Source organism: Haemaphysalis longicornis, unplaced genomic scaffold (assembly GCF_048455015.1).
Source record: "Haemaphysalis longicornis isolate Haplotype H1 unplaced genomic scaffold, Haemaphysalis longicornis Haplotype H1 scaffold_4, whole genome shotgun sequence".
NCBI lineage: Eukaryota > Metazoa > Arthropoda > Arachnida > Ixodida > Ixodidae > Haemaphysalis > Haemaphysalis longicornis.
In genome coordinates this window covers 182,359,628-182,381,851 of record NW_027526361.1, presented here as the reverse complement: position 1 = coordinate 182,381,851, position 22,224 = coordinate 182,359,628, and the positions used below count along the sequence as shown (strand labels likewise).

At 45.9% G+C, this 22,224-nt stretch overlaps 1 pseudogene; it reads right to left on the bottom strand.

Moving 5' to 3' along the window:
- The window catches only part of LOC144180133 (uncharacterized), a 45,871-nt pseudogene that overhangs the window by 6,149 nt on the left and 17,498 nt on the right, over positions 1-22,224 (bottom strand).

Below are 22,224 nucleotides of genomic sequence, written 5' to 3'. Positions count from 1 at the left end.
GCTAATTTTCTGCCCCGCTAATGTAGTTTGTACGCCGTGCACCGGCAAGTTACCAATGTAACGTACGAGATCACCCCGGGTGCTTCCACCTCGTAGAATCGTAGCCCTCCTACGGGTATTGTACGGGCTGTACTATCGAAACCTACCGGCCAGATGACAGCGTCCCGCCATACAGCCACGACGGTTCTCCTTCTGGGAGGATAAGGCCCCGCGCTGCCATAAAGTACGACTAGTATACTGCGTGCTTATACTACTTTATATACTAATTTACTGCGTGATTATACTAATTTACCACAGTTTAAGCAAAAGAACATTCTGCGAGGGGTTCTGAGAAAAGAATATGACGACGGTTGGTTGTTCGCCAATCCGTTCGGTGGGCCAGTGGAAGGCTCCCCCTGTGTTGAAAATCATTAAAATACATTTTTCTTCGGTATGCTCGCCTCGTAACACTATATTTTAATTCAAATTGATCCGCTAATGGGAATAAGCCTTCCCAGGCAAACGTACGTACAGGTACTTCTGCGGCGACGAGCGCCTGGAAAGAATTCTTCTGCACTACCCGACAATAATCACGCGGCCTTTGCTACACGTTTTCTGGATAATTTTGCTCTCCCGTTTTTTTCGATTTTTTTTGTTTTAAAGATGGAAAGCCATTTTTGAACCACAAAAAATGTTGCTTCCGCCACTCTTCCTAGATGCCACTCTTCCTCGTCAATACACTACCGAGGCCGCATTTTTATGGGCGAAGTTCCTTAGGGGCTGGAGCTCTTCGCATCTCCTGTCGTCATCGTCATCGTCGTAATCAACGCTCGTCTGATGTTGCCACGGTATTAAACACGGGTAAATTCGCTTAGGCGTTGTGCTACAGCGTAACGCGCACAAAACAATTGGCCGCGTATCTGCTTCTTTCGTTGCAAATGCCGTCAAAAGACGATAGTCTTTATCGGCTTTTGCGAAGTAAATGCCTCCCTTCGCTTTCCCGCTCACCTCTCATGTTGTTCCTCTTGCGTCGCGCTCCTCCCAAGGTAAAGACGCCAAAGGTTTGCTTAAATCCTTTTAAATTTCCCGCGTTCCACTGCTCCCAACCGGGTGTCTCGATGCCAACGCTGCCATACGGCGAAGACGCGCGTTAATCGAGGCGCCCTACTTCGACGTTTATAGAACCGCGTTTCCCCAGTCAACGTGCGTTCTAAGCAGAACGTAGAATCTATCTAGTGGAACCTTTCGTAACTGTTGCCACTTGATTTTTTCAAATGCCGCCTCAAGCTATATGGCGTGGGCGACAGCAGGCGACAGCGGAGTGATATTTTTTTCTTCGGTTGATGAAGTATTTATTCTCGCCAAAATCAAACATGTACGATTTTTTATAAAGGAACGCTGTAAATATCACTTCTGTATTAATTTGGTGTCTTATATATGCGTATTGTCTTCTCGTTCTTCAACAATATTGACAAGTACGAACATTACACCGGAATTAGACGGGCACATTTAGCTGTGACTATATAAAACTATTGCGGAGGCATTGTTTTACTTTGGCCGGGTGGCTGAATCGAGTCACAGACAGACAGACGGACAGACAGACAGACAGACATACAGAAAGAGCAAAATTTCTGGGTTTAAGTAGCCCAAGAAAGACTATCGTTAAAAAACTCCTACCTCCCCTCGCGGGAACCCCTGTGTAGAAGCGACGCATAGGCGGAGCGGCGAAGGGACCGCGTTTTATAGCGCGCATAACGTTGAGGGGACTGCGTAAGCCGGTCGCAGTCGATGACGACGTTGGCGTACTTGTAAAGCGGCGTGGACTCTAGCTGTTGGAGCCAAGTGTGGATGTTGCTTCGCCGGAGAACGGCACACCGGTTATATGCGCAGCGCGCCCGAAGGAGAGGAAACCGCGCAAGAGAGAGTACTGCACATGCGCTGGCCCCAGCGCATCTGCCGCGGCTATGACGCAACGTGCCGCGGCTATGACGCAACACAATCCACTTTAATCCAATCCAAATCCAATCCAATCCAAGCCAATCCAATCCAATCCAGTCCAATCCAATGCCCCTCGCGAGAGAGTGTTCGCTATCGGAGAGGAGAGGGGGTGAGCGGCGGAGAGTGCAGCTGGCGCGGCGAGGAGAAAGGCGAAGGGGTGGACAACGCCGCCGCCGACGACGACGACGACGACGACGCCGGAGAGACAAGGCGAGTGAATCAGATGCTCTGCATCTAAAAATACCGGGATGCTTATTTACGCGTCGCTCTGGAGCGCTACGCAACGCGTAATAAAAGAATACAAGGACACACACTTACGCCTCTCGCTAGAGAGCTTCGCGCTTCAAAGACAAGAAGCTTTTATAGCAAATCTGTATACTACTACCTCCCAAGGGTTTCATCTCCATTGCAAAAACGCTAAGGCACAAGAATATACGTATACACTGCATGATTCGCCCCTCCATAGGTTTCAGGTTACTGGAGATTGTCCGTGATTTTTCGCTAACGTAACTTTGCATGGGAAGAGAAAAACCTCTTTCAGCTGCGTGGAGTCCAAATACGGGTTTACTTTGATTACGCAGAGATAATTTGAAGAGACACCGAAAAGCGCTTTCGGTTGTAACTGTAAAAGGGCCTCTTGGGAAAAAGCGCAAAAAGCGACTACACGTAAAAAGAACACAGGACGGCGCGCTGTCCTGTGTTCTTTTCTACGTGTAGTCATTTTTCGCGCTTTTTCCCAACATGTATCACCCACTCGCCCAACTTTCAATTGTGTAAAAGGGCAGCGGCCAGCATCGAATTTTCGCAGCTCGTATGAGGCAGGATGTTAGCGCCGAACCACCTTCTGAACACACGTTATGAGTACGTGCACTATAAAAAACTAGCGGAAGAAGAAATCATCAGCAAATAATGGATTCGCATCGCAGCAGGCAATTTGATTTGGCGGCAATATCCTAACAGACCCCTAAAGAATAGGCGCGCTAACATAGAACCACAGCACTGTTCAAACTGCCTTTTCAAATTAAAAAAAAAAAAACTTGTATCTACGTCCGCCATCAGTATTCTCTTCATTTCCATTTTTGAGTCTATTCTGTTTGCTTAGGCTTGAATAAAAATGTCCAACAGGTTTGAAACAAACATTTTACATTTGCTTTAACTGCAATGACAGAAAAAAGTCCTGCACGATCAGCGAAGACGTACTGTGCGATAAAGCGGTGAACATTTGCATGGGCTTCGAACCGATATTCTATTCATGAGAACAAGAATATATTTAAACGTTTGCCGTGTTAGGAACGCGTACTCGGAGGAAAGTATTGGTTTGCACTTATTATTTGCTCCTTTTTTATAAGTGCTCCGTTGTGCTCCAACCGGCTTCTTTCCTGGTTTACGGTCTCAAGTAAGTTAGTTTTGCAGCATGACCCCAATTTTTTGAGCTAGTATCAAGGCAGGTCCCACAGCCGGAATACCGTTTTCGCCCGCACACCAGACCATTTTAGCCGCTGGAGTTAACTCCTGCGCAAGCCATCTCAAACCTTTCTTTTTATACGGAATTAACAGATGTATTAGGTAGCCCTGGTGACAGCTCTTGTTTTGGCCGTCTCTGTGACAACGCCAACATCATGTAGTGGCAATGCTTCATCTCCAGCTTGCCGGAATGGGTCACAGAAGGTGCAGATGTCGTATTTGTTACTTTTACGAAAGAACCTCTGTATATTCATTGCAAAAAGATTATTACATCCAAATATACTATTTGGAGGTTCAACAATACCGGACTGCGAGACATTCTTCGTAGAAACCTAATTCTCTATAGGCACACGGCGTTGTTTGAGGTAGTTTCAAGAAGGTACGTAAAACGTGTAATAGACGCTTTTTCCTCTCCGAATGTCATCGGCATACAGATACAGTGGGTTTTTCTCCTGAACATAAGAGACCTCTATTGTTACGCGAAGCGTTTGTACCAGTCGGTGACTCATGTAGACATCACCGCCGTCAACCTTTACGAAATAGGTTTTCGAAGTTTCTTTAGGCGTAAAAAGGGGTGACAGAAAATAGGTGCTCCCTGAATGCACCAATTGTTTCAATATTCAATAATATTTCAATATTTCCTTTATTTGCCATCCTTGGAGATGGGGGAGGCAAGGAAAAAAAGCTGTACAATCATCCACAGCCAGGCCAGAGCGGCGGCGCGCGCTGTGTTGATACCAACGCGTGCGCGCACGCCTCCGCTCCAGCCAGGCGCAACAGATCCAGCCATACCAATCCAAGCTTTTTTTCGGGTGAAAGGATGAGGCTCGGTTGCCTGATTGTTAGTGAGTACGATACGTGCACCATTATTCACACCGTAAAGTTTATGAGACTTCGGTCCACCCAAAATGTAACACTTAATCTGGGCCCGTACCGTTGGGGTGATGCTTTATATAACAATATATATGCTAATAAGATAGACCTTCAACTCGTTAAGACTACTTTACGGGAGCATAGCCTCGCACGGTTATCCTTTGGGGACAAGGTTTGGCTACGACTATTTCTATGCCCTGGATAACAGTACGCGTGTGGTATCAGTTTTCCATGCCCTCTGTAGCTGTAACTGCGGAATATTTGTGTTTTGGGGCATAAGTGGTTTTGCTATAGCAGCTGCTGTATCTAGAAGGCAACGTGTGTTTTTTTACATATTGGCAAAGTGCTTTGAATGAGGCATTTTACTTGTTGGCAACACTTTTGGGCGCCTCCTCGCAGCTGCGGCTAATACGAAACTGGTTCCACGGCCTTTCTTTGGTATACTTTGATTCGATTCTTGCGATACTTCCGTTTTCATTCTACTTCCGGAGTACACTTACGTTTTTAGTAACAGTGGATCGCCCAGCTGATGTTCTGGATACGTTAATTGAGCTCGAGAACGCTCTTGACCTCGCCATGGTGCTACCTTGTGTGACCAAAGGAACGAGTGGGCAAGCAGATTTAGTGGAAATCTCGAATGAAGGGGGTTTCCTCCTTAAAACCGGGATTGGCTTATCGGCACCACAAAGGAAATGGCTTATTGCAATCAACTGTAGCTGACTGTTTGCGCTGCGCGACGAACAAAATCGAGTCTGCCTTATACGTCAACGTCCAATTTGCGCTGGTAAAAATACATTTAGTGATATCGGAGAATTCAAAGACGATTTTATGGTGGATTTATGGGCATATCCTATGAGCAACGAGTTGAAACTGAGAGGCGGCTATGCTTTCAGTTAATGAAGGGTCGCTGCTTAAGCTCGCTCCATATGGCTGCAACAAAAATGCCCCGATCGAAGATATGACACACGACCTCTTTTCTTTCATTGCCGATTGGTTTATTCTGCTTTGCATGTCCGCCGTCGTTTTTAGTGGAGAGGTTTTTGTTGCATGTTTCCTCACTGGAACCTAAACCTGCCTTCTGGTATTATTTTTCTTGATCACATGGCTATATTACGATTTTCGAGATCTTGCTCTCGCCCGATTGACCGCTATGTGACTTTGAAACAGTTCTGTGTTTATGTGCAGGGTAACCATGTTATTTTTATTCCAAAGACAAAGAACTGCGCTTGCGTCCGCAGAGGAGCGTTATAGCTCAAATAATAATTTACTCTTCTGTTTACATGTCCAGAGCAATAGGTACCTGCTTTCCTGAAAAGAAACAAAAATGTATATGTTTACTGTGTAAGGTTCGTTTGGCTGCGCTCTTCTGGGACTGCAAATTATAGAATGCCATTTTTCTTACTCTTGGTAGCTCAGTGGGAAGCATTATTTTGCATTGTACATTTTATAAAATTCGGCTTCTAAGACACTAGGAGGCCGCTTTTAGTCACAGAAATTGTTAACCATAAAACGGCTTTTTTTCTCTTCAGAGTTGTATTAGTAATAGCGTTGTGAACTTAAGAATAGCCGCGTTTTCAGTGCTCTGTGGCTTACCATTATTATGTGTTGATTACCTTCAATAAGGTGTCGTGATGTGGTTGGAAAATGGTTTCCCCCACAATTATTACTTAAATGTTTATAATCACATGGTCTCATCACAACAACAGCGTTCATAAACCAATATGTTCTTCTGGCACTCAATTCAGGCTAAAAATGCACTGACACAAAAGGAACACCATCAGCGCTGAAGCTAAACTCGCGCAGGCAGAAGACAAAAAATACAAGTGAGTATATTAAACCATGAGAGGAAGAAGTTGTGTTATTTGGCTTGCCCCTGTCCTCTCCTATGACAATCAATTGATGTGTTCCTTCTTTACGGATTGCCTGTATTTACACTATGTACAAACGTGAATGAGTCACTCAATCGAGGACCCAGCAGCTGACCGAGCTTCGGTATATAATTGGCGGCATACCCAATGTCGTCGTTATGTTTCTTCAAACTAGAGCACGTGTCGACGTAAAAAAAGAATAGCCCCAATCACCGCTCGGAAGGTGGCTGGAAAACAAAGCTTTAAAGGACACCCACAACAGCTGCCCATGCGACGTCACTTGGATTCACACACGTGGCTCTACAAAGAGTGAAACCAGAGTATCTGACAGCGTTAAGTGAAATTCGCAGTGGCGGCGCCCTTAACGCAGCAGCGTCGGCCATGGCCAAGAAGGAGTGGCGGACGCCGCTGCTGCATTCCGGCCGTGTGCCGGCAGAAGGAAAACGGAGAGGAGCGTATTTCAACGGTGAGGCAGTAGAATCGCGGGGCTACACCATCGCGCGACACAAGCGCAGACATTGAAATAATTCGGCATGTGAGCTTAGAGATTCCCATTTATACCGATTTAAACTAGTTAGTTCAGTTTGAGAATTGCAAGAAAGCTGAGAGAACTTCTGCAATCGCTATTCATCAGAACGAGTTGCTCCTATCGCGTTTCGTAATACCATCTAATGCACAACCGAATAGGTGTTCGCTAATTTAGCAAACACAGTCCCATTCGTGGAAAGCAGTGCGCAAATGGTAGCGTTTCTATAGAGGCCAGATATCTGTATGTGGGCTCTACATTGTTTTCCCGTCCTGTAAACCACTCCTTAACGTATCTTTCCCGCAGGACCATTTAATTCCGTCGGGTCGGAATTACCCAGCAAGTGCTGTCGAAAAATTTAATCAAGCGTGGGAAGGGTAAAAACAGGCCCAAAACAACCGTCGCTAAGGCAAATGACAAAGTCGTCCTGCCGGTGCACCCGCCGGTGGGATCCCGGTCCTGCGCGCGGCTTACGCTGGGCAACCATTTGCCGCGCCATCTACACTGTGCTCCGCGTCTGAAAACCGCCCTCCTCCACTCCATAGGCGTTGGAAATTTCTTGTCCCGCACGCCACGTAGTAACCGTTGGCTCGTAAGGTGGCCCACTACAAATAACCCCCCGCATAACCGCACATGACTAAGTATCCAGAGAAAAAAGAGCACCGCGACACAACCATTAAGTGACAAAAAGCGGGTGTTTAAATTATACTAAAAGATACATTATCCACACTTCTAACGAGTGAGGAAACATTTTTGAGCGCCAGAAATGTTATTACTTCACTAGGTGTGATAATAGTTCCGTCGGGATTGTGTGTTATTGTTGCAACAATGACCCCCCCCCCTTCCTCCGGCACCTTGAGGGACGTCTGGGTCGCGGGCTATCTCGTCGTCGTAAGGGATCAGGTGGAGCCGGCTGTTGATGGTTTTGCCATATCTGCACGGTAGCAAGCAGACGCGTTTTTCTTAAATACGAAGTACGTGGATCGACTTACAATAAAACCCAAACCATGAGCTGGAAAATAAAAGCAAAAAAAAATACACCATCTTCCCGTGGGGAACCCTGATGAGGATGCGAAGCATCACGAGGGATCAGTGTGGTTCCATTGTGTTGCGGTTATATTGAGTGATCTGGTGTTTAGCAGCGCAAGAGGGATTTCCGCGTCCGGGTCCACACCGGTGGCAAAGGCACGCAAGTACTGTTGTGGGACAATGAGTAGGCGGTGGTTCTCGAGGCGCCGGAACTCGTCAATGAAGCTCATGTCGATGTTGCCGTCTCTGTGGCAGAATCACTAGTCTCCGTCAGCGTTGGTGAGGTAAAGGTTGTTGAAGTAGGTGCACCGGCTGAGAGCAACGCACACACCCTCCTCGCAGTTGTTGTTGTTGTTGCGCCTTTTGGTATGGCACATACCCAATCAGGGGATCGGCCAATCAACAGAGGATGGTTAAAATGAATGGAATTCTTATCTACTCACGAGACGTTTAGGAAAGATAATTTAGACCGGTTGGAAAATTTTTTGAGAAAAAAGGGGAAAAAATCCTCAAAAATCAAAGCGAGGGTGACCAATCGCTATCATAAAGAGAATCGTTTTGAATTTTCAATGTAGCGCAGGAGGGCAGAGCATACATCCCGGCGGCAGAACCCCGTTTCGGATGCCCCGAACGATTGATTGATTGACTGATTGTGGGGTTTATCGCGCCGACGCAACGCAGGCGATGAGGCACGCCGTAGTGGAGGGCTCCGGATTAATTTTGACCACCTGGGGATCTTTATCGTGCGCCGAAATCTCGTACACACGGGCGTTTTTGCTTTTCGCCTCCATCAGAAAAGCGGCCGCCGCGGCCGGGAATCGAACCCGCGACCTCGTGCTCAGCAGCGCAACGCCTTAGCCACTGAGCCACCGCGGCGGGTGTCCCGAACGATAGAATAGCCGGCACTGTTAGGGATACCCCCAAACTGTAAAGCGGCACCTCCAGGGACTGACGTCTCAGTCGGGAAAAACGTCGGCATGTCAAAAGGTAGTGATCGACAGACTCGTCTTCGTTGCAATAGCTGCACAGAGCTGTTGGCGCCAGACGAGACCTGTGCAAATACCTATTTAACTTGGGTATTCGACAACGTAAGGCTGTAATAACCACCTCTAAGTTGCGTGAAGGGCACCATTCAGGTTTCCATGAGAATTTAAGATGATTAAAATCCCTTAATGATAATAAAACCGATTCTTGCTGTACTTGGAGTTTCAGCATCCTACGGTACCTAGCTGCTTTTATTAAAGGTGTCGGCTCTACGACGTCTACTACAGGCCCAGAAACTGCTACCCTTGCTAGAGAGTTGGCAGTCTCGTTGAATGTGATCCCTGCATAACCAGGAACCCAAAGAAGGTGAATTTCAGTGAAGTGATGTAGCAGGAGTGACCGAAACGTCCGAAGAAGGGGAGTGTCTTTCGGGGAAGAAAGGGCTAGGCATACAGAAAAAGAATCGGAACTTATCATTGGAGATGTAATTGCCACATCCAGCTTTCGTAGCGCCAGGACGATTGCCAGGAATTCCGCAAAGAATATGGGGATAAAATCACGCAGACGAACCGAAAAGGTCCAGTTAAGGGAAAGGGAAAATATGCCGATACCGGATTTTTCTTCTCTTTGAGAGGCATCTGTATAAATTATAGCACCTGGCTGCATAGAGGCAAAATAATCTTTGAGAAGACGATTGAGCAGCCGGGCTGGTAAAAGTTAAGCATTTTTGGGGAAAATGGTCCGGAAATTGATAGAAAGAGGTGAACTCCTGTCAGCATATGGAATAATCTGATTTATTGCTACACCCAATGGAGAAAGGAAGCTCTGTATCAAAGTGCTTTGTGGACATAAAGACCTGGGCCATTGGTGCACCATAAACGCACTTGGTTCTGCAATAAAGGTAAACTGCTCCCTGTTCACCTCAGAGCTATAAGCTCTCAGAAAAGTTTCAACAGTCAGAATCCGGAACCTATTAAGCAGAGGAGGAACGCGCGCTTCCAAGTAAACTACTGCATTTGCTGCGTTCTTATGCAACCCTAAACAGCAGCGAAGAGCCTGGCGCTCCAGAATACCCAGACGATGAAGCTTATACGCGGCGTACCCAGAGAATAACACGCACCCAAACTCTAAAATTGAGCGAACGTACATACTGTGTATCATCAGAAGGGTCTCTCTGCGCATGCCCTTCTTTCTGACTGAGACTTCTCAACATCCCAACAGCACGTGCACCTTTGGCCTCAATGAGGGCTATATGTGGGGTCCAGTCAAGTTCACTGGTGTAAATAATCCCGAGGTACTTTAAAGAAGGAACCTGAGGAATTATGCACTGTCGGTAACTGAGAGTAATGTTAACAGGACCTGAGATTGGAAAAACTAATAAGGAACATTTGTTCACATTCATAGAGAGACACATACTCTCCAACCAGGAGGCAGTAATGTTCAGATAAGACTGCAATAATATGAAAAGAGATTGAATGTCAGGTGCTGATGCAAAAAAACGCAATATCGTCGGCATATACATATGCAGAAACACCAGAAACCACCGGAATAGCGCTTACAAGGATGTTAAAAAGAACAGGGGAAAGGACCGCCCCTTGCGGTACGCTCCTAGACTGTGGCCGCTGTGAGGAGGTAACATTAAATTTTACACAACTGAACTGCCTGTCTCTCAGAAATTCACAAATCCAAGCTATGATATACCTTGGGAAGTTTAGGACTTGTAACCGGGACAACAACACAGGGTATTCGGCCCTATCAAAAGCTTTTGCTACATCTAGGGTTACTAGGGCCGAAAACTGGTTAGTGCGACGGGCTAGTTTAATCCGGCTTTCAAGGTCCATATGTGCACTCCAAATCGAACACCCAGGGTTTTTATGTACCCATACTTGAAAAGCGTGGACACGCAGTAGTTAAGGAAGACTAGAAGGCTAACGATGCAACAGGGAAAGAACAGTGGAGAACTCAAAACAGCCAAGGTAACCAAAAAAAGGCAAGGCAGATTGAAAGGAATAAATGGAGAGAAAAAAATGGAAGCTAAAACGTCGTTAGAGATGTACGGGGCTGAAAAATTGAACATCAGAAAGCAGACTTTCTACGATAATTTCCAGGGCAGTGCTTTACTTTTTGAGGCTAGAGCAAGTTGGTGCCAACTACGAGCTTTGTGGGGAAGTATTCACAAAATGATGGGGTATGCGTGTTCTGCGGGAAAAAAATTAACTATGCGGCACATAGTGTTAGAATGCGAGGGTATCAATCCAAATCTAAATGAGGGAAATATTCCGCTTCCAGAAGCCCTAGGATTTAACGGTGCCACTTACAATGGTCATCCAGGTGGCCTCCCATTGCGAGCGAGTGTCTTCTTTGCGTCTTCTTCGCGCTCCTCCCTTTTATCGCTAGTTAAATGCAGTCAGAGAATAACCAAGTAGCCCGAATGTATCGCCTATTCTATCTAATTGTCATTATCAGCATCATCATCATCATCACCAGCCTATCTACGCCCACTGCAGGGCAAAGGCCTCTCCCATTATTCTCCAATTACCTTGGTCCTGTGCCAACTGTGACCAATTTATCCCCGCAAACTTCTTGATCTCATCTGCCCATCTAACTTTCTGCCGCCCCCTGCAACGCTTGCCTTCTCTAGGGATCCACTCTGTTACCCTTAATGACCAGCGGTTATCTTGCCTTCGCATTACATGCCCTGCCCACGTCCATTTCTTCTTCTTAATTTCTACTAATATGTCTTTAACACCAGTTTGCTCTCTGACCCACTCCACTCTCTTCTTGTCCCTTAATGTTACACCTATCATTTTCCGCTCCATTGCCCGCTGAGTCGTTCTCAATTTAAGTAGAACCCTCTTAGTGAGCCTCCAAGTTTCTGCCCCGTAGGTGAGTACCGGTAAGATGCAGCTGTCATACACTTTCTTCTTCAGCGACAATGGTAGGCTGCTATTCATTATCTGAGAATGTCTGCCATATGCACCCCACCCCATTCTTATCCTTGTAATTATCTCTGCCTCATGGTTGGGATCCGGTGTCAAAACTTGGCCTAAGTAGATATATTCGCTTACCACTTCCACTGCCTCGCCACCTATCTCAAACTGCTGTGCTGTCCCGAGGTTATTGATCATTACTTTAGTTTTCTGCATATTAATTTTCAGGCCCACGGTTCTACTCTGTTCGCCCAGTGCGGAAAGCATGCTTTGCAATTCGTCCCCCGAGTTACTTAGCAAGGCAACGTCATCAGCAAATCTGAGGTTACTGAGGTATTCTTCATTAACCCTTACTCCCACCTGTTCCCAATCCAACGTTCTGAATACTTCTTGTAAGCATGCTGTGAATAACATTGGAGAGATTATGTCTCCTTGTCTGACACCCTTCCTTATAGGTATTTTACTGCTCTCCCTATGGAGGATGATGGCAGCTGTAGACCCACTGTAGATATCCTCTAGTATTCTTACATAATGCTCATCTACCCCCTGGTTCCGTAATGCCTGAATGACTGCTAGGGTTTCGACCGAGTCAAATGCTTTCTCATAATCTATGAAGGCTATATATAGGGGTTCAGTATACTCAGCGCACTTCTCTATCACCTGATTGATCGTGTGAATATGGTCCATTGTTGAATAACCTTTACGGAACCCTGCTTGTTCTTTAGGTTGACTGAAATCTAAGGTTGCAGAGATTCGGTTAGCGATTACCTTGGTAAATACCTTGTAGACGACTGACAGTAAGCTGATCCTCCTTTAATTTTTCAAGTCCTTCATGTCGCGTTTCTTATGGATTAGGATGATGTTCGCGTTCTTCCAAGATTCCGGTACCATTGCGGTCATTAGGCATTGCGTATACAGGTTTGCCAGTTTTTCAAGTACAATTTCTCCGCCATCCTTCAAGAGGTCTGCTGTTATCTGATCCTCACCAGCTGCTTTGCCCCCTTTCATTTCTTTCAAAGCCTTCCTTACTTCTTCGGTCGTTACTGGTGGGATGTCTATCTCCTCTGAACTGCTGTCTCGTTCGGCATTATCCTGTATGTCCCGGCTACTGTACAGATCCCTATAGAACTCCTCGGCGACTGTGACAATTTTATCCCTATTTGTGATGACATTGCCTTGCTTATTCTTAAGTGCGTACATCTGATTTTTCCCCACGCCAAGACGTCTCTTCACTGCTTTCACGCTACCTCCGTTCTTTACAGCGTATTCGATCCTCTCCATATTATACTTCCGTATTATATCCCCCCCCATCATCGTCACCATCCTCTTCTACATGGGGCTGTGTCACTGGCTCAATACAAAAAAGACAACGCAAGAGTTTCAACATCGCGATGAATTGATGTATCCGTGTTCATTGTCACTCACTCCTCATAGGCATAATTTCGCGAACTTATGTCTTCTAAAACGAACAGCTCGCATTTAAACTACCAGAGTGCGATGTAATCTAGACTATGCGCGCTGACAGTGACTTTGAATGACTTCATGAAATACTAACGCTGAAACATACCATTTTAAACGCTGAAATGCTGAAAGTACTCACTCGCCTTCTTCGACACATGCTGCAGAGCCACGCGCACAACAGAAGGTATCCCTCTTATATTGATGGCGTTTGAGCTGCAACAGTATTAGATTTTACTCGCTCATTCGCTTTGCACATTCTCACAAAAACTTGGTGACACAATGAATGTATCACCAAATATTATATAAATTGTAGGAGGGCGCTGGCACCGCCTCACCCGACCTAACCAGGGAGGAAGCATCCACGTTCAGACAGCTGCAAACGAATTCACTGATGATCCCGGTCGTCATGAAGCACATACAGCCGGAACTCTATACGGACGACACGTGCGTGTTATGTAACAATGCTAGGGCCTCGACTGCCCACTTACTCTGGGACTGTGCAGTGCGACCAAACGAGGCGGCAACCACGACAGACCTACCGCCGTGGATCCAAGAAGCAGTGCGCAGTTGTGACAAGGACACCCAACTATCAGCCGTCCAGCAGGTCCTGGCGGCCCTCGAAAATCAGCACCGGAGCGAAAGCTGCGGGGCGACGCCCTCCCTTATGGGGCAGCGGCGTCCAACCCCGTAGGGAGTAGCGAAGGTGTGGTCCGAGTAGGGGTGACGTCGGGATCGACGAGTGGCTACGTCCGGGCGCAGTATATACACTGTGTCTGTTGCAGGCACTCAACAAAGTCTTTCTTCCTTCCTTCCTTCCTTGTGGCAACTGCTTTTGGTAGTTTTTCTGTTTCACCTAGCGCTGGTTCACCTAGCAACGCCAAAAAACACAGAAGACATTGGGGAGAAAACTGTTTGATTGCCTACAGCGGCGCATTTGGACAGCCGTAGATCCAGTATGGGCGATATCAAATGAAGGCGTGCTATCTAACAGCACTTCTGGGAATTGCTTAAACGAGCAACACATAGCTCCTGGCCCATCGCGCACATCTATCATCATCATTGAAAAAATCAATCTATTATTTCTAATAAAGGGGTGTGATCGGGTGGTTCTCAAGGCCCCGTACCCTGGCGGCCCACCCGCAATGAGGTGGCCGCTCCACGGTTTACGGTGCAGGAATGGGTTGCACGAGGCATAGGCGAAAGAGATCATGGTAGCGTTCTACCGACACGTCCACTTCCAGGCGAAATCAATGGCCACGGTATCGCATTCTTCTGGGAAGCAAGACGGCACGGCTAGCTAGCAACTGCAACAACTCATGCGTTAATCTTAGGTCAAGCTCGAGGCTAGAGAACAATGTAATGCAGTAGGGACTTCTACCGATTCGGTTGACACCCTCGAACGTAACGGCCAATCCACCTCGGAACCCCTCGCAAGACGCAATGCCCAAACGAAACCGAGTGCTTCGTTTGCAAATCAGAAAAGCCCAACACCTAGGCATGCAAGACTTCGTTGAGCATCGAATACAAAAATAAGCGGCTTTGGGAGAAGAACTGATGCTACAGATGCTGATTGGCGGGCCATAAATCAAAGGAGCAACGGCAAAGGAGCATGTGCAATGAAACGAACCCTACCGTCATGTGTGACCCTGGCTACAAGGCTGCACACAACTCTCCAATTTCCCGATGCAGATGCCGGCCACCATGCTGGCATCTCGCGCTGTCACTAGCTGGCAGCAGGGCGAAGGAGTGCACCTCCAGGCATTCAGGTCATGGGTCACCGGTCCCAACGGCGCAAGTTACCTAGGATGTATTTTGGACAGTTGCAGCCAGCGAAATACTTCGTGCTGAAAATGTGACCAAAAACGTGGGAGCGGTGAGCCTAGCTGTAAATTTATTTGCTTCGGCAGTCCCTCCAGAAGCACGACGTTATAGAATAGTCAAGCTGCAACTGCGCAGCTACTTAGGCTACAAAAGCATGATTTTAGGCACTTTCTGTACAAACGATTAGCACGAACGTCCCCAATACGGGAGTAAACGGTGCTTTCATAAAAAATCTACGAACATTAAGCTTCGACTACACAGTAAACTGACCGTAGAGAACAACACTATGATTAGTGGGGAAATTCGACTTACGCACTCAGACGAAGTAAAGACTTAGAAATGCTGACCGTATGACACACCCTACGTTTTGCTCTTACGCTAGAAAACCTATGCTATCGTTGACGATGACATTAATAAAGAAATATGCCGATGCCAGTGCACATTTTTGAAGATTTCCCCCCAAATCTGCAACAAGTCGCATATATCGCCTCGTGAATAATTTAGTCTTTAGTTCTTTGCGTAGATCTTAAATTGAATGTGATGCCATTGGGTAACAAAAAGCGATATATTAAATTTTTATTGCAAGCGCATATTCATTTTCTAAGTTACTGTTGGCGAAGTCATCCTTCGAGTGTAGACATCAGGGCGGAGTCTGTGCTATTATCTTCGATTGTTGTTGACTGGTTGCGCTCGGGAATGCCGTTCTCTTTCGGAGAGCCTAGTAAAAGTCCCACGATGAGCAGCACAGAGGCGACGACAACCACGACGATACCGACCGCGTACCGACGCAGTACCCTGAAGAAAGAACTAAAAAACGAAGGCACTGACTAACAAGGGCATTGAATCCGAAAATGGCAAGCAAGAAGACTTTTGCCGCATTATATCTGACAACAATGCTGTAAAATTGTATGCCAGAAACTATTGCAACAGAATAATGCAATAAATACTTTTGAAACTTCCGTTAAAATAATTCTGGGCCCCGCCAATTTTGGCGACTGCGGAAAGATTTCGCAAAGAATTTCTGCAAACGCATGACACTTTCTCCTCCTAGCAGTAACGTATTAGAGAGTATTAGATATTGAACAGCTGCCGGAAATAATTGCTCCCCCCTCCATTGTCTGTGCATGCATTTTTTGTTCGTAGGACATTTCTAAACTCATGACACGTTCGTGCTATTAGCAAAGGTTTAAAGTAGAACGCGGTCACTTTAATGTACAATATTCATTATTAGTATGCTTTCAATTTCATTTATTTAGGTGACCTACATAAACAGGCAAATTGTTCAAAGTTTTTGTCAACCATAAAATATAAAGCGGCGATTGATGTTTATGGCGGGCATATCCGTTTAACAGGTCAATCTATTCTCCTGTCAGAAGCCCGAAATTCTTACTCAAAAAACAGTCACAAGGATGTTCGGCAAAAACTGGATTCTTGTCAGGCAGTTCACATAAAGTTACGGAGGAAATGCGAAACTACAAGATCGGTAGCCAGGAAATATCCGCGTAAAAATATCCGTGATCACAGTAGGCGGAAACACACCCAGAAATTTAAGAGTGACTGTAGATTCCTTTTTATAGAACCTTTATTACCTTGATAGAGATACCCTACCTTCCTTTCGGAGGAAAGCTTAATATACGGCGTCTCGTTACCGCCGAAGACTAAACACGGGCCTGTGCCGCTTTCTGCGACTTTGTATGAGCAACACATGAAAACACAGTATTGTATGTGTAACGTGCTTCGAGAACTGTACGCAAGGAGTAGTAACTGAATCCTTCATCTCTACCTGCTTAGGTGCCAGAAATATATTCAGCTTCTTTTTCAGAGGTCTTCCTTTATTCGTGTAGAAAGTAACATGTGTTTTTGAAGAATTTATTTTGAAGAATTTATAAACCCAGGACCAAGCATTTTGGTCAGACAGCGCTTTGTTGGTCATCACTTTTATCTCTATTTCCGAATCGTAAATTATTTGTAAATGGCGTAAATTATATAATGCAATCAAGCAGCGAAAATACAAAACATACAAGTTTCTCACACAGCTAAGGCAAGGCAATGACAAAAAATTGTTGAAACGAGTAGGAGGAGGAGGAAAAACTTTATTGTGAGCCTGTGATGTGAGAGTGGCTCCTCAGACGAGGAGACCATGACAACCTTATCTGGTAGAAGACACAAGCTTAAAAACCTAGCAATTATTTTAATGCCTTCCGCAAATAAGAAGTTGAACAAAGGGCAAACATGACCACTCTGATGATTTTTTTATCAGTTGATAGCGGCTTTATTTGTCTATACTCTGCAAAAACAGCCGTAATTATTCGTCTTTTTTTTTCAGTGTGAACTGCTACTCCACTGAACATGTAAAGTAAAAACTTAGTTGAATGTGACCTCCTTTTTCAAAGTTCAAACACAAATATTTTAACACATTTTTATCTTTCTACAATACTCAGTTATTTAGCGTCATTGAGTGGAAATATCGCTAAAATTGATAAATATTGTTTTTTAGTGACTTTGAGAGGTGGCCCTTTTTTACAAATTTTGTGTTTTGACCCCAATTTACCAGTCAATATGTTGAAAATCTCTTTTTGTAGAGCAATGAGCATTGAATGAAGTGTTTAGTAGCCCCTGGTAGGGATGATAAAAAAGGAGACAGTTTTTCCTTCACGCCGATGTGTAAAGAAAAGTTTTTAGGATCCCGACTTTTGAATAGAATGGCTGTCGCTACACTGAGAGGAATACTTTAAAAAAATATAACCATGACGTCTTCATTTTTTTCGAATCAGGCAAAAAGATTGCAAATATTTGGCCAAATACTAGGAAGATAAAGAAAGATATTCGCTTTGTTTTACATGTACCCGAAATGGCCACACCAAGCAATGAGGAATATAGCCCTGCCTGATTGGGTTCTAATTATTTTTTCAAACCAACTACAGTGTTTCTCACTAAAATGCTGCCAGTTCCATGGTGACAATACAGCGTTCTACGTCATAATAAAGTTTCCCCTCAAACAGAAAATGGTCATGGTACCACTTTGGCGGCCCTTGTCTGAACCCACCCCTAATATCTTCATTTACGCTGTTTCAACGATTCGAGGTGGAACTTCTGCCAAATCTGCATTTTTGTAGAAATGCATGGCTTCACATGGTTCCCCACATTGCACATTTTTTCCTATTTTTCCTAATTTTGGATATAAACTCTGTTCGACTAATTTCCATTTACGCCATTACAGCGATTAGTGGTGGAATGTTCACCAGACCTGCCTTTTTTGGTGGATTGAAGGGATTTGCACGGTTCGCCACATTTCGCTATTTGGGGCGAAGCCCCTAAGGTGTTTGGACCGTCAGCGTCTATTGTCGTAGTCGTTACCGTCGCCTCGTGTAGTCACGGCGTTGAAATACCGGGACACTCGTTTACGCCTCGTGCGTGACCGTAACGCGCCGCAAAAAACACGGAGGCACTTTTTACGTCTCGCGCTGGCACGCTTCATGACGCGTACTAAAACATCGAGACACTCGGTTACGCCTCTCCTACAACGCTTCGTGCTTCAAAGACGGGATAATTTTTATGAAAAGCTGAATAGCTGTACGCCCGAACGGTTCCATTTCCGCTTTCTAAATGGCCAAGGCGCCAGGAATACACTCATACACTACATGCTTCGCCCCTCACAGTTTCAATTTAGTAGAGCTGGCCCGGGTTTTTTTTAATGCGATATCCTTTCTTGGGCTATATAAATGCACAAGTTTTGGTCTGTCTGTCTGTATGTCTGTGTGTTTGTGACTCAATTCAGCCAGCCGAGCGAACTGAAACAGATGCTGCCCAATAGTTTTATATACCCAAAGCCAGACTGAAACGTCCAAGCCCGGTTTCAATGTTCATACCTGTTAACATTATTGAACAAGAACAAGACATTACGCAAGTATAGGGAAAAATTAATACCTAAGTGACATTACAATACTTCTTTTTTTGAAATTTATGGATGCTTGGTTTTTGTGGATGCAAATGAAATACTTCATCTAATGCAAAACACCGTCGCCTACAATTACCAGCGCTACTGTAGCTCTTTGTGTCATTTAATAATCAAAAGGGAAAAGTAACAAAAGGTTCCACTGGAGGGGTCTCCCGTTTCGCTTGAAGCGTTGTAGTAGGGTGCCTTGATTGACGCGTATCTCGGCCTTACGGGAGCACTGAGATCGAGGCACCTGACTTGGAGCAGTGGAACGTGGTAAATTAAAATTGACTAGAGCAAAACTGTAGCGTGTGATCTGGCGCGGAATGAGACGGGAGGCATTTACGTGGCACGGGCGCCAGTCGACTATCGTCTTTCGTCGACATCTCCAAAGAAAGGAACAGATACGCGGCAACTTCTTCTATTTTTGCTCTTTTGTGGTTTTTCCGAAATTCTGTTTGCCGAATACTTCCATTTACGCTGTTATAACAATCACAGTATGAGGCAAATCTGCATTTTTGTGGAAATGCAAGGTGTTACACGGTTCCGTAATTCTCGCTATTTTTCTGCTTTTTTCTTCTTTCTTGGTTTTTCTAATTTTATGGAAACAATTACCTCCATTTCCATTATTATAACGATAACAGGTGGAACTTCCGCCAAATTGTTATTGTTGAGGAAATGCAGGGCGTTACAATGGTTCGTCACTTGCTGCTGTGTTTATCTATTTTGTTTTTTGTTTCTCAAAATTTTTTTCGAGCAAATAATTCATACACGCCTTTATAACGAGAACAGGTGGAACTTTCAGAAAATCTGCATTTATGGAAATGCAGGTGCTTACACGTTCTTAGATAAGAGGTACTCGGCAATGATTTAGGCTTAATAAGAATTTTAGTGTTGGACCTATCCAGTTTCGCAGTGTTCACAGTATGTAGTTTCATAGTTTGGTTCTGCGTGCCTATTGTTTCTATCGTTTGGCGTATATGTTGCGCATCTTCAGCAGCCTTTTGTGTGATGCGTAATAATTGAATTATGTTTAACCGATGTGACTGGGTGAATTCCATTACCTTTCTCAACTTACAAAACTGCAAAACGAGGCGTTCCTTAGGGCTTAGTATTTCCGCCATTGTGCTATTGGCAGTGCGTAGGCAGCCTTGATTAGCAGTTGCTTAGACACGGCAGTGTCGTTTTTCTGGCATTTGAGCTTGAAGAAATAAGTGATGAAGGTGCTTGGGCACCCAAAAAACTTTAGTACAGGTAAAAAGTTCACGGAAAACAAACGCGATGCATAATTGTAATTCTTTTTTGTTTGTCTGGGAGCACATTAAGTTGGCATCGATGAAAGCATATGTGTCATTAGCAAGAAGTGAACCCACGAAATATTGAGCTCCGCTTCAAAGCAATGAGTTTCACAAATAATTTGGAACTGCGGGTAACGCGACATGTTGGAACCGTTTACACGACGCGATTAAGAGATTCTATCACCCGTACCTGAACGCCACTTTATGTAATTGATACAATGCCTATCGATCATGCCCGCGAGGCATTTTTAAAGCAAAGCTTTACTGCTTTCATCCAGCGGTTTAGCCGCGAATACGGAAGCTCACCTTTTCACAACATACACCCGCAGCGACACGCCCCTCGGAACGCATCGCGTGATTAGCTGGGCCCGCTTTCAGCGCTCCGCACCAGGCCTGGTTTTCAGTCGTTTTTCGCAACAAGCGGTGGCCGCAACCACGGTTGCGGGTGCTCAGCTAATCGGCAGCCGGCCAACCCCGCCGCATCCCACGCATGCGGCGCTAGGTCATCTCGGGCTACCTGACTCCTCTTGCGCTCGGCGAAAAGGAGCAACGCAATGAAAGCGAAGTCAGGCCTTTTCCTTTTATCGTTGCACGGGTCCTAACAGGTTTCAGCCGTGGTCGGCAACACGGCTACATCAAAGGTTAACCAAGCGAAACCAAGCCTTCATCGGGCTAAGCCGAGCGTTTACTTTGCATATCCAACGTTAGCTGAGCTATGCCGCAGAGATTTTTTAAAAGCGTTCAGCCATCTCTGTCCACAAATACAAATTTAAAAGAAACTTGTGAAGTGGCGCAAAGATTTGCCCGGCTAGATACAGGACTGTATATACGGGCAGCGCAACGGCCGAACTCAGAACTAGAAATGAATGAATGAATGAACTAATTTATAAGGGAGAGGTCGAATGCCTCTTGCGACGGGAAGAAGACGAAGGGGAGGGGAAATAAACCAGCGGGGAATGGGGTTCACTTACAACTCATGTCCGTCCCGCACATGGACCACTCGATATAGGTCATTTTCACCAGACCTGTACGTCCAGCAAATGTCCACATGGTCGTTAAATTTTCGTTCACGTCGCTCGAAGGTGTTATGTATTCTTGAAGGGACGTGACGTGAGTAGGTAGGCACCTAAGGCGTTCCTCGGAGAGCCCGGCACAGTCCCAGAGAAGGTGGTGTATGGTGGGTCGGTCGGCATTCGACATGGGGCAGGGAAGGGTAGCAGGGGGAACAGGTGTGGAACCATCTGGTCTCTTTCTGCCGAAACGCCAGTACCACGCCCATCAGTCGCGGACGTCAGGAGTGACCCCTGTGCGGGAGCGGGACTTGTGTATAAGGACCTGGAGGCCTCGCGGGATGTCCTCGGGAACTGGTGGGTCTGACCTTGGGGTCCTTTCCTTGAGGTGACGGCGTCGCCGCATTTTTTGGATACGGCCCTTCGGATATGAGCAGCGCCCTGCCTTGGCCAATTTCTTCGTATTTTCTTCTGGCGGGAGGGGAGACGGGCAGGACTGCGTCTCATGTTTCGTCGAGTCGCAGAAGAAACACCTCCTCGCCTGCTCGGGCAGCGTTATAAGTACCGCGGAGCTCGGCGCGCGTTGCTGTTTACTTCTCGCGCCGGCGTATGGAACTTTGGGGGGCTTTGGGGCACAGGCGCCTTCGGCGCATCTTTCCCTGCTTTCTATCTCGACGAGAAGAAAGTCAAGGATATCCGACAGCTTGCTGTCTGCGCCCGACGCCGAAGAGGCGGCCCACGCATGCGGCGACTGATTGGTGGGAGCTTCGGCTCTGTTGGCTCGGCTCACTTTCCTATGGAAGTCTACCACCATTTCTTTTGAGAGGTCTGAAAGTAGGACGGCGCTAAGCATTGCCAAAGAGGAAGACTTGCTCATGCCGAGTCCTTTAAGTCCATGAATGAGGGCTTGCACGTGATCATACATTCGGCGCAGCCCGCGGACGTCCTATGGTTCTCAACTGGGCCAAATTTTCTTGTTCAATTCTTTCTTTGTCACTAAATCTTCGCTGCAGTATCTCTACAGCATCTTCATAGCATGCCTCTGT